The 10,410-nt window shown below is 56.8% G+C and overlaps 1 protein-coding gene across 7 annotated transcripts in view; it reads right to left on the reverse strand.

Moving 5' to 3' along the window:
* Nucleotides 1-10,410, reverse strand: part of LOC113211936 (poly(rC)-binding protein 3) — a 155,530-nt gene that overhangs the window by 128,472 nt on the left and 16,648 nt on the right. The window lies entirely within an intron of this gene.

Raw genomic sequence — 10,410 nt, forward strand, 5'->3', positions numbered from 1 at the left:
CGCCCCCTCTTCCCCTTCCTCCCCCGCGCCGCGTTCCGTGCCTCGGCACGCGTTGGAGGAGACAACACATTGCCCGGAATGGTTCTGACACGCTGCGAGAGGCGCTTGCACGGCCCGGGCGAGCAGGCGCTTTTAGCCGAGTTAGGCGTCCGTGGCGCTGCGTGGCGTGGCGTGGCGGCGGCAGAGAGTGGCCCGCCCCGCCAACAAAACTTGGACACGGAGCAACAAACGGACCCGCACCGGGGGACCAGGGCGGCGATGACACAATTATTGCCCGCACTTCCGGCCGATAATTCCGCGGCCTCCAACGGCCAAGGGACTTTCCTTATAGCGGAGTGTCTCCCTCTCACCCACTCCCTGCATCCCTGCTGTTCTCCTCTTCGCATTCTGCGAACCCTTAGACAGTTGGAGGAAGCCCGTTTGAGGCCCTGAAGCGTCTCTGGGAAGAGCCGCCCCGCCACAGAGGGCAGCAGAGAGCAGTTTGGCGGCGGCGGTGGTGGTCGCCGGACGGGGTGCCCGCCCCGCAACCCCGCTCCAACCCCGTTCCAGGCTTGCTCCTGGCTTGCTCCAGAGTCGCTCCAGCCTCGCTCCAGCCTCGCTCCAGCCTCCCTCCAGCTTCGCTCCAGCCTCGCTCCAGCCTCGCTCCAGCCTCGCTCCAGCCTCGCTCTAGCCACGCTCCAGCCTTGTTTCGGCCCCGCTCCAGCCTCGTTTCGGCCCCGCTCCAGCTTAGTTTCGGCCCCGCTCCAGCCTCGCTCCGGCCCCGCTCCAGCCTCGCTCCTGCCTCGCTCCTGCCTCGCTCCTGCCTCGTTCCAGCCTCGCTCCAGTCTCGCTCCTGCCTCGCTCCTGCCTCGCTCCTGCCCCACTCCAGCCCGGCCCCAGCCTGCCAATAGCGGTGCGCGCGGCTCTCCAGTTGGAGATCCTTCGAGAGGGCCTTCTCCAGAGGCATTTCCAGAGCATCGACAGGCGGTCGGGGCTCGGCCCGGGGCCCGGCCGGCCGCACACTCCCCTTTTAGCCCTTCAATCAGGCGCGGGGGGCGCGGCGTAGCGCGGCGTGGGAGAGAAGTGGTCGCTATCGGGAGTCCCGCAGAGTGGACGCGGGGCGGGGCGGGGCGGGGCGCGGCGGGGCGTGGTCGCATTACGTCCGTCCGAGCAGCGCTCTATTCCTGGTCATATGAACCAGCGGGCCGTGCGCGCCGCGGCCCCGGCTATGGGCCATTCTGCACGAGCGCACCTGCAGAGCGAGCGAGAGCGAGCGAGAGCGCCGCGAGCAGCGCAAGCCTTTGAGCAGCAGCCGAAAAAGGGGGGGGGGGAGTTTCTTTGCCAAAAATATTAAAATGGGATGGCAAGTTTGCTGCTTCGCCCCGCGCGCGCGCTCGCTGCTGCTGCTGCCGGTGGCCGAGTTTCCACCCCAAAACCTCGTCCAAAGTGAGGGTGTGAGTGTGTACATGTCTGTGCTGTGCTTCAGAGTGAGAGAGTCAGTGGGTGTGAGTGAGGAGAGGGAAGAGAGAGCAAGAGAGAGAGAGAGTGTGATGTGTATATTTTAACACAGAAAATAAGGTTGCCCCCCTCCCTCTTGCTCGCTCCTCCAACTCGCTCGCTCTCTCGCTCTGTCCCTAATGAAGGCTGTCCCCACAAGGCGGGTGTATACATAGGCAATCTCCCGGCCCGGGCGCGCGCACACACACACTCACACACAACGCGGTGTACGGCCGTGTGACGAGGCGCCCCTAGCCGTGCTGCACCTGGGCGGCACGGCCCACGGCCCGGCGCGACTCTCGGCACATCCTCCCTCCTCCTCCTTCTCCCCCCGGCCTCCTCCGGTCGGTCACGCGGCATCCTCTAGTGAGGCCACTAACGAGTCTGTCTCCGGGCTGTGCCGGCTGGCGCGCAGAGGCTGAGCTCGGCTTGGCTAAGCTCGCTCCCTTTCGTACTACCGCCTCAGCTATACCCTCTGTTCTTCTGTGCATCTGCTCTTGCCCTGTTTCTCCACATTCTTCACGTTCTTTCCAACTTCTGCTTTCACAGCAAAAAAATTTCATAGAGAAAACAAAATGCTACAAAAAATTCTCAAAACATACAAATTAAAGTCGTAAACTTTACTTTTGAAATTATGAAGGGTGAACCATGGAGACCCATTAAGGGGGTGGGTTGCCCACTCGCTTTGGGGCCAGAAGGCGCCGTAGTGAACGACAATAGGCAAACTCGCTCGCACGCTTGCATGCGGTAAAGCATAGCCGCAGAGCGATAGGGGTCTCGGTGGGTCACCTTGCCAACATGTCGACGCCTTTTTCTTCGCGACGAACAAAGTATTGGTTGTAGTTAGTAAACTTACCATTTGGTAAACCCAGTTTTAACAAAGTTTATTAATTAAAGCAGTATTGAAGTGACATGCTCCAAACAGACTGAGATTTCAGACTACAGCGCACGTAAGGTCGATATCTTTTAATTGTTTCTAAAAGTTACATTCCGAAGCAGCTCAGGCATTACTGCATTACTTACGTAATCAATTCAAAATAATAGACCTATTTAGAGATTACATCTTTCCAGCACCACACGAAAATGGATTTCACTTGAGGAGCTGTTGGAGCGGCACGGTGCCCGTGCATTATACAGTCCCCATTGAGTCCGCGCCAGTGCGCAGAGAGGGGGGCGGGAGGGAGATAGAGTGGAGAGAGAGGAAGAGAGAGGGAGAGAGAGGGAGAGAGAGGGAGAGAGAGGGAGAGAGAGGGAGAGAGAGGGAGAGAGAAGGAGAGGGGGAGAGGAGAGAGGGAGATAGAAAGCGAGAGAGGGAGAAAGGGAGAGAGGGATGGAGAGAGGGATAGAGAAAGGGATAGAGAGAGGGAGAGAGGGAGAGAGAGAGGGAGAGAGAGAGGGAGAGAGAGAGGGAGAGAGAGAGAAAGGGATTCACATAGCCAATCGCAAACAGGCAGCAGGCGGCCGCGCAGCGCGCGAAGGATTTGATACGACACAACAGCGCGAATCTTTGCTGCTTTTAAAAGGAGGGGGGGATCGGGCGAAATCTGCTCGTCCCCCCGCTTGCCTCACTTCCCGTTCTCCTTCCTCTACATCACAAACAGAAAATGCGATTAGAAAACCCGCCAATTCGATGGATCGCTCCAATCGAGACGATGGAGATATGGAATAAAGGAAATGTAGGGGGAGGGAAGCGGTGCGAGCGGCACGGGCGCAGGCCACACGGGCTTCAGACAAAAGGGAAAATAAACGAGTCAAAGTCAGTCAAGAGACAAACAAAGATCGGTGGCGAGCGGCGCCACCTCATCCCGCGGCTGGACTTTTTAATAAAAACATCTCGATTATCGCGGGGGGGGGCGTCCTCTGGGGTGGGGAGGAACACGACAACAGTGGGACGGAGGCCACCGGCGGAGGCACTATGGCGCGACCAATACAACCTCACCTCCTCCACAGCGTCCACGGGGTCCACGGGGCCGAGCAGCCGTTCAGAGCCGCAGGAGCCCCCCGCCGGTCCGCGGACGTTAAATATTCTGCGGTCACCCAGGAGGGACGCGGGGGGTCGAAAACCAATTAGCTATCTCAGCACAACCTCTCACCCCTCTCTAGTCTCCCTCTCTCTCACTGCCAGGGCTAAACCCTTGCCCTCCCTGAACAAACGGGCGCGTTATAGGGAGAGAGGGAGGGAGGGAGAGGAGGAGAGGAGGAGAGGGGGAGAGGGGGAGAGAGAGAGAGGGAGAGAGAGAGAGAGAAACAGGAGGCGGCGGTGGTGGCGCACACACGCGATACAGACAGAGACAGGCGAGTTGCTCTTGTTCCCAAATGGGACTTTATCAGGACTTTATCCCGTGTCAGCGACAAGTTTAAACGAGGCGAGAGAGAAAGGGGGAAAGAGAGACGACAGCGCGATGGGAGAGACGAGCGGGGAGAAGTGAGCGAGAGAGGTGCGGAGGAGAAAGAGAGAGACTACTATAATCCCGAACCAAAAAGGCACAGATCGCACGCAACGAAAAGAGGTCAGTTAACCAACTAAGCGATTGTGGCCGTTACTTTTCTCCGGGTTTTTTGGTGTTCTCTCTTTCTTTTTGTTTTGTTTTTGCCTGTCTGTGCTTGTCTCGTCTCCTTGCGTCTCGCTCTAAGCTCGGCCGGCGGAAACGCTGTCTCTCCAGAAGAGACACTCACTCCCGAGTCCTCGATGGGGTGCCGCGCCCGACCCCCCGCTGCTGGCACCGGCTAGCGGCCGACACATCTCCGCCAGCAATCTTCCAAATCCCATCCGGGGAGCACCCCCCCCCCCCCCACCCCCTCTCTTTCCTCCCCGGCCCAACCAGTTGATCTCCGACCAAGCCGTCCGCCGCACTCACATGCACGCGTTCCCACGGCCAGAGAGAGAGAGAGAGAGAGAGAGAGAGAGAGAGAGAGAGAGAAACGTTTATTGGCAGAAGAAGATGCGCGCCCGGGAAACAAGCACCGGAATGTCTGATCGACTTGCCCCCCCCCCCTTCTCTCGCAGGACCCTTCTCACAGTCGCCTCCGCCCCACCCGACGGGGCTCTGTGGCGAGCAGCAGCACAAAAGGGCAGAGGTAGCGATGCGATAGGGTGGAATCTGTTGGCGCACCGGGGCGTCCCAGGAAGGGTTGTCCAGGAGGGGGTCCGGCAGAGACAAGAACCTGCCGTGCTGTCCGGGGCCGGGCCACAGCAGTTAAGCAGCACAGTGCGACGTCAAACGTATCTGCCCGCGACAGGCCGGCAGTCAGTCTATGCAGTGTAACTAGCGCCCATTCCACCCCCATTCTGTTCCTCTGGTCCCGACCCTGCTTACAGAGGGCAAGGGGGGGGGGGCGCCGAGGGCTCAGGGGCTTCACAAATGCCCTCGCCTAGCCTGGGCGCCCCGTGTGGGGCTTCGGCACTGCCCCACCCCCCTCCCCCCTTCCCCCGGACCGAGAGCAGGGCCACGCCACGCTCCGAGAATACCTAATTCGACGCCAGAAATGTAACAACAATGTTAGTGTTTCGCAATATACACGCGGGTTGCAGCTAATCCTACTAAAATTAAAACCAACAATAACAAAAGCAAAGTCCAGTCTGATCGAGTGGCTTCACACGAGCGTGCTACGGATGTTTCAGAGCGGACGACACTACTCGTGCCTACCCGTTAGGGGCAACGCCACCAACTGTACACACTTAGTATTATTGGCACATGTTTTAAGTTTTAATATAATTTTCTTGTTGTTGCAAAATTGACAAAAGTTGAACAAGACACACATCGGACGCACACACAGAACGCATATCCTCAAAAGTCAATTTTTGGATCAAGCAAGATGCTCTTGACCTGAACCTGTACTTGAATAATGTGTTTAGAGTGAGATATTTTATTTGCACCAATGCCACTGTTTGCTACAATCAAGTAGTATGGGTCTGGCAGAAGTACACTAACCAAGTACAAGTTCAAGTCAAGAACATTTCGCTTGATCCAAAAACTGACTTCTCTGAGTGCATTCATATGTATAATTTTTTTTGTAAGAGTGCTCCAGTGTGTGACTATTTTTTGCAGACGGACTAACAACTTTATAACAAAAGCCGATCAAAGCTCCAATATCTTCTTCTCCGTCCATCCCTGAAGACAAAAGTAGTACCCCCTGATAATAAAAACGACGTAATTTAAGTGCGGGCCTCTCTAGATAGCGAGTTTGAGAGGGACAGTATAACTCGGAGCCTTTCATCCACGGGCGAGCCGAGCCGAGCAGAGTGGGCGCGCCTCTGCCAGATTCCCATCCCGCGCTCTTCGTGTAAGCCCCGTTCAAACTCGGGCCCGAGACTCAGCTCCGCCCCGCCCCGCCCCGCTGCGATGACCCAATTAAAGGCACACGGCGTGCGGCCCAACTGTCACATGAATATGGATCATTTCATTGCTCCGAGAGAGACAGAAAGGAGGGCGGCCCTCGGGGCCTGGCAGGAGAAGAGGGGGGGGGGGGGTCCTGTCCGGAGCAACTCCAAAGTGACGCTCCTCATTGCAGCACGGCTTCTCATTACTGGACCACCGCGCGTAATTTTCTCATGGGACCTTACACTAAAAACGCAAACACTTGCCACAAACCAGAGTGTGTAAATTTTTAACATTTTCACAGTGTGCTAAAAAAAGGGGGTAAAACAAAAAATGCGTTCGTTATCATGCCACGCAATAAATAAATGGATCATGTCAGTCTCGTAAGCCTGGAAGATCTCCCAATATCACCCGTATTTTTGCGTTGGTTTATCCCAGGGAGAAATTCAGCACCCAGAAAAATGGAAAGCTGTAGCAACCATCGCACGGTTACTTCAGGGAAAGCCATATAGTGGTGTTTGGGGCAACAATGAAATGTACGTGAGAAATAAAATATGATTCTGATAACTGCATGATTGTTAATTTTCTAACCATATATTCTGGCTAGCCCTAAAGTAACCGTGTGATGGTTGCTAGAGCTCTTCACGTCCCAGGGTAAGTGTATGACAATTAAATATCGTAGTCCGTTTTCATTTCCGTGTGGGCCATGTGATAGTTTTCCAGAGGAGGGCGGCGCCGCACGGTACGGGGCCCTATCGGCTGCGAGTGTTCTGCTGACAGGCCGCGCCACTCCTCCTTATCGTCTTCCCCGCCACGCCCCGCCACCCCACGCCACGCCCCGCCACGCCCCGCCACCCTGCACCAAGTAGCTCTGGTGTTCCGGGCAGAGCCAGGGGGGACAGAGCCAGCCAGGGGCAGAGGCCGCCGCCGGGGCGCGCTGCAAACAGGATTGCAGGCAGACCGCACCGCACGGCACGGCCAGACTGAATTATGCCGGCAGAGAGAGACAGGGGCGGGGAAAGGGAGAGTCAGAGTCACAGGAGGCGAACGCGGCAGGAGCGTGGGTGGTGGGCGTCGCCCACTTCGCAAACTGCAGAGCCTGCTGCCTGCCGCCCGTCCGAACAGGTTCGCGAGCCCCGCAGACTGAAAGCGCAAGTCACCAGAGAAAAAAAATCAATTTTCATACTTCTTTTTTTTACTTTTTTTTTATCTCTGGCAAAAGGCTCGATGGTTGGACCGAGGCCGCCGGGGCACATTATACTGCCCTGGAAACAAATGACTGTAGGGCGGGAGTAACGAGTTATGTCTGTTATGGACAGATCAACTCTGCTGAGTAATGGTTTTTTTGGGTGATTTTTTTTTTCCTTTTTTCCCCGACGTGCTGGCACATCCCATACGGAGCGAGTACCCCACCCGCTACACACCGGCGCGCGCGTCCGCGCGTACGCGTTTGTGTGTAGCACACAGAGCACCCAATTCACGGACAGAGAAATGGAAATAATAATAATAAAAAAAGAATCAAGCGCGAACAAAAAGGGATTTGTTTCAATTTCGTCATCATCGGACAGGGGGTGGATGTGGAGGGGGTGGGCCGACCCCCCAGTCATCCGGAGCTCATTGTCCATTCCGGCTGACCTGGGCTTCTGCCGGGCGGCCGATACCAGGGAGGACAATAGTGGCGTGCGAGGGCGAGGAGCGAGGGGAGGGAGAGAGAGAAAGGGAGAGGAGGGGGATGAAAGAGGAAAAAAAGTAGAGTTGTGACGGCGCGTGGCACGAAGGTGACAGGTAGGGCAAGGGGCTGCTACAGCAGCGGCGGAGGCGGCGAGAGCGGGAGGGAGGGAGGGAGGGAGGAGAGGGAGGGAGGGAATTGTCAATAATTGAGTCCGCCTCTGCCGGATCGGTCTGGGCCGGCGGGGCGAGCTGAGGGGCAGAGAGAGAGAGAGGACGAGCGGGAGCGCACGGCGGGAGACCACTGCTGCACATTTCCTTTGATTCGCGCACACCGTTTATTTTGGCTCTGGCCGGGTGGGTCCCTCGCTCGCTCGCTCGCCTACACAAACACGAGCAGGAGCACGGGCCTGAGCGGCAGCGCGCGCGGGGCTCTCCGCCGCTCACTCGAGTGACACGCCCAGGGCCTGCGATGGGAGAGGACGGGCCGCCATGGTGCTATACGGACGGACGTTTGGGAGGATCGCCCACCGCAGAGCCGCCCCCCCGTCGAGCGCCGGTTTCTATTACCCGTACGAAAAAGTTTAGTCCGGCATCAGTCCGTTTTCGGTCCGGAAAGAGTCCGCACCCCTGTGGACCAGTCCGCGTTCGATCCGTCGTGCACCGGACTAGTCCGCTTTTAGTACCCCCGGGCGTGCGGACTAGTCCGCTTTGAGGTCGCAGCGGCCAAGTGCGATGCCGGACCAGTACGCAGACAGTCCGTCCTCGGCGGACCAGTCCGCGGACAGTCCGCCCTCACCGGACTAGGTCGCTTTCAGTCCGCCCCATGACGGACTAGGTCGCTATCAGTCCTCCAACGGCGGACTACTGGCGGACCAGTCCGTCCTGAGTACCTACCGCAGCGGACCAGGTCGTTTTCAGTCCGCCCGGGAGCAGAGCACAGCACTGTTAAAAAGAAAGAATTGTCCGGAGCGAATCCCGATACAAGTTTACCATGCTGTAACTTTGGAAGTTATAGGAATTTTGACCTCAAATTTTATTTGGGACATCTACACCCTATTTTAGTAGGGCCATTTTAATTTCATTGAAATCGAGGCAAATTTTTCTGCTAACTCGTAAACGGCTTGAGCTAGGTCAAAACAGACAGCGGATTTGGCTTCGCCTCGTTTCTAACACGTAAGACCACTGTTCGATTTACCCGGCTGACCTGATATTTTACTTTATTTAGCGATAATAAACATTAAACTTTGCACTTTTCCCAATCAATTTTGGCACGGTAGTGGTCAGCTGTGCTTCAGGTAGTCCGCTTTCAGTCTGCTCTACGTGCGGACCAGTCCGCGATCAGTCTGGTGAGGCGGGGATGCGCACCAAAAGCGGACTAGTTCCAGCCGGACTAGTCCGGCAAATAGGTCGGTTTTTGGTCGATCTGGCTTTTTCCGCGGACCAGTCCGCTCGCTTTGGCGGACTGATGACGGACTGTCCAGCCGGACTCTTTCCGGACCGAAAACGGACTGATGCCGGACTAAACTTTTTCGTACGGGTACCCGCCCTACCCACCCTCAACCTCGCTAATGTCGGCCGAATGCTCCCTCATCACCTGCCTGCAGAGCCGCAGCCGCGTGCGCGGGAGCCCGGGCCCGGATATAACTTTCGCAGAACCCGGCGGACATAGGGGCACGGTTCGGGGGGAGAGAAAAAACAATAGGGCGGCCGGTGTAGCATGATATTTTGTCGGCGTAATTGGGAGGTATGGGGTGGTGCACGTGGCGGGAGGTATCGTTCCCACAAACCGAGTGTGGCATCACTGGAAAAACAGGGGTAGGAATCAAAATTCACCCTTCTTGGGCTGTTAATGTCTTAGTGCCTTTACATAGGCAGTAAAAGATTCGCTCCCCTGGAAAGGCACTAAAGTCCCCAAAAGTGGTGCGAAGCTTTACTGCCTTTGGACACTTTCGTGCACTAAAATTTTAGTACGATGAAATTCGCTGTAAGCTCTAGTGTACCCTGATGTGTTTGATCTTGCAACAGCTTTGAACTGCGCGGACGTGTGCCTCGTGGTCATTCGTCAAGAAAGTCGGCGCTCGCGGCAGCGATGGGCTAGGCGAGGCGAGGGCGGGGGCTCAAGGCTCAAGAGCAGGCGCGGAGGCAGCAGTCCCCCGGGAAGCCCCAAAAAGGCCCAATGGCTTCGCAGTGGTGTTCGTGCCGGTCCGCTCGGAGCCCCGCACCGTAGAGGGCTAATTAGGGCTTTGCTCACCTGGCCCGGCAAAGCCCGGGGTGCTCGGGGAGGCAGACACACGCGACCCCGCGGAAAAGTCCTTCGCGCCAAGTCGTGCGAACTCTTGAGCTTCAAGATGAGAAACAATTTCAGCAGCGCAGCGCCGCGCCGAGCTTATTTCAAATAACTTTGAGAAGGTTCGTCAAGGTTGTAACGTCGCCATTTACAATTTTGAGAGGGAGAGAGGGGGGAGGGGTGAGATTCCGACGGCGCAAGGCTGGGCTAGGGGCTGTCTTGGGAAGAGACAGAGGATGAGGTCCGTTTCCGCAAAGACAAGAAATAAAGGGAGTTTTAGCGACGAGTGACTGGTGAAACGACACCGGCTTTGCCATCGACCGTTATTTTCATACACTCACACACGTGCAAGGGAGGCGCAAGGAGAATGCCACCGTCGAAATTGGTCGAAACTATATTTACTTTGACTTTTGGGTATCGTTTCGATGACGTCCTGGCCCGACGCAAAAAGATTTGTTTGCTTTTGGTATGCTTTCGGTACGCTATCGGTTCGCGGAGGGTCGCGCTTGGTGCGCCGATGGGTCGCCGAGGTTCGTCAGGCTCCTGGGTGACGTATCGCCAAGATTCGCCGGAGGTTCGCGCCGGAGCGACCTTTGTCCGTCATCAAGTCGCTCCATGCGCGGACGAGCGACCTGAGTATGTTTTCGAGTCGCTCCG

The sequence above is a fragment of the Frankliniella occidentalis genome, unplaced genomic scaffold, assembly GCF_000697945.3.
Source record: "Frankliniella occidentalis isolate FOCC.00 unplaced genomic scaffold, Focc_3.1 Scaffold44, whole genome shotgun sequence".
NCBI classification, from domain to species: domain Eukaryota; kingdom Metazoa; phylum Arthropoda; class Insecta; order Thysanoptera; family Thripidae; genus Frankliniella; species Frankliniella occidentalis.